Source organism: Mirounga leonina, unplaced genomic scaffold, assembly GCF_011800145.1.
Source record: "Mirounga leonina isolate KUSES-001 unplaced genomic scaffold, KU_Mleo_1.0 Mir_204, whole genome shotgun sequence".
In the NCBI taxonomy this organism is placed as follows: Eukaryota; Metazoa; Chordata; class Mammalia; order Carnivora; family Phocidae; genus Mirounga; species Mirounga leonina.
In genome coordinates this window covers 9,396,728-9,399,237 of record NW_023270513.1, presented here as the reverse complement: position 1 = coordinate 9,399,237, position 2,510 = coordinate 9,396,728, and the positions used below count along the sequence as shown (strand labels likewise).

The 2,510-nt window shown below is 34.8% G+C and overlaps 1 pseudogene; it reads right to left on the bottom strand.

The window, feature by feature from the left end:
- Positions 1 to 816: 816 nt before the first annotated feature.
- On the bottom strand, positions 817 to 1,848 carry LOC118025953 (annotated as a pseudogene).
- Positions 1,849 to 2,510: the final 662 nt, after the last annotated feature.

Sequence of the window (2,510 nt, the reverse complement as noted above, 5' to 3'; positions counted from 1 at the left end):
ACAGAACTTTCACCTCTTAGGTTAGATTTATTCCTAGGTATCTTACTATTTGGGGTGAAATTGTAAATGAGACTGTTTTCTTAATTTCTTTTTCAGCTACTTCATTGTTAGTGTATAGAAATGCAACAGATTTCTGTACATTGATTGTGTATCCTGTTATTTAACTGCATTTGTTTATCAGTTTTGGCAGTGTGTGTGTGTGTGTGTGTGTGTGGAGTTCACGTTTTCTATATATAGTATCGTGTCATCTGCATATAGTGAATGCTTTATTTCTTCCTTATCAATTTGGATGATATATATATATAGTCTGTTTTCTGTGGCTAGGATTTCCAGTACTATGTTGAATAAAAGTGATGAGAGTGTACATCCTTGTCTTGCTCCTAACCTAAAGGGAAAACTCTGTTTTTTCCCCATTAAGGATGATGTTAGCTGTGGGTTTTTCATATATGGCCCTTATTTTATGTTCCCTCTAAACCTTTGTTTAGGGTTTTTATCATGAATGAATTTTGCACTTTGTCAAATGTTTTTCTGCATGTACTGAAATGATTATCTTGTTCTTTTCCTTTCTCTCATTGATATGATATGTCATGTTGATTGATTTGCAAATATTGAACCACCCTTGAAAACCAGGAATAAATCCCATTTGATTGTAGTGAATGATTTTTTTAATGTATTGTTGGATTTGGTTTGCTAGTATTTTGTTGAGGATTTCTGCATCTCTGTTCATCATGGACATTGGCCTGTCATTCTCTCTATCTCTCTTTTTTAAACATTACAAATAAGATTTTTTATTTGTTACCATTAAGTGTCTGAAATTTAAACAGATTCTTGGATCTCTGGTTCATTCTATCAGCTCCTTAAACTTTAACACTGGTCTTATCCCCAGTAGCCTTTTCAGAACTACAACATTCACCAAGAAGCTCCATGAACTTTTTCAATTTAAACTTGAGCTTCTTCAGCATTTTTACTTTCCTGTCTTCAAAAGAATATATTTTATTTATTTATTTGTTTGTTGAGAGAGAAAGAAAGTGTGTGAGCAGGGGGAGGGGCAAAGAGAGAGGGAAAAAGAGATAGTAGCAGACTCCCAGGTGGACATGGAGCCCAATGCGGGGCTCAATTTCACAACACTGAGATCATGCCCTGAGCCAAAATCAAAAGTCAGAGGCTTAACCAACTGAGCCACCCATGCACCCCACATTTTTACTTTTCTAACAAGACATCATGGAGTGGATAAATAGACTGACAACCCTTTCTGTGTCTTTTCTGATGCTGTTTGGAATCAATTTATTGACCACTTCCTTCAAATCATTTGTCTGCACCTCTCAGGTCATGATATCCATCATCTTTTTCCGAATTTGGCAGAACTGTTGGTGCTGAGCATAAGAGGTCTTCCAAATCAGATTGTTACATTTTTTCAGTAAAACCAACACAAAATAGACAAAGCAAATAACCATTGGTAGTCTTGACATCAACATGAGCTTCAGTCGTGGTCTGCCATTTTTTGACCATGAAGCACATTTTGTCACAGGTAAGATCCATGCCATGGAAATTAGTCAGGCAGTTTTTTCCCTGGACATCCTCAGTAATTAGGTTGAATTTTCTAAATGCAACTTCATCATTCTACAGATCAGCAAGGCTCACTTCAAAAACAATTCCCTTGAGGCCATCATGTGCGATTTTGGTTCCTTGAGTTCTTGTGACTAATGTTTTTTCCCCAATATTTCTTATAATGAACATACATGGTGCTTTTGCATCATACCAATCTTTCTCAGAAAATGGATCAACCACTTTCTTCTTGCCTCCCTTTTTGCTGCCTTTCATAAGGTGCTTGTTTTGGGGGACCACCATGGTACTGCTCAGGGAGCCAAAAGCCTGTAATTCTCTCTCTCTCTCTCTTTTTTTTTTTTTTTGGTGTCTTTATCTGTTTTTGGTATGGGGATAATGCTGGCTTCATAGAATGAATTTTGAAGTTTTCCTTCCTCTTCTATATTTTGGAATAGTTTGAGAAGAATGGGTATTAACTCTTCTTAAATGTTTGGTAGAATTCATCTGTGAAGCCATCCAGTCCTAGTCTTTTGTTTGCTGGGAGTTTTTTGTTTACTTATTCAATTTCTTTGCTGGTAATTGGTCTGTTTAAATTTTCTAATCCTTCCTATTTCAGTTTTGGTAGTTTATATGTTTCTAGGAATTTATCAATTTCTTCTAGGTTGTCTAGTGTGTTGGCACATAATTTTTCATATTTTCTTTGTATTTCTTTGTTGTTGGCTGTTATTCTCTTTCATTTGTGATCTTATTTGAGTCATTTCTCTTTTTTTCTTGATAAGTCTGACTAGAGATTTATCAATTTTATTTATTTTTTCAAAGAACCAGCTCCTGGTTTCATTGATTTATTCTATTGTATGTTTAGTTTCAATATCATTTATGTCTGCTCTATTCTTTATTATTTTATTTTCAGTTGTTTCTATGCACTTTGTAATTTATTCTTTTATTTCTTGGTTGACCCATTCATT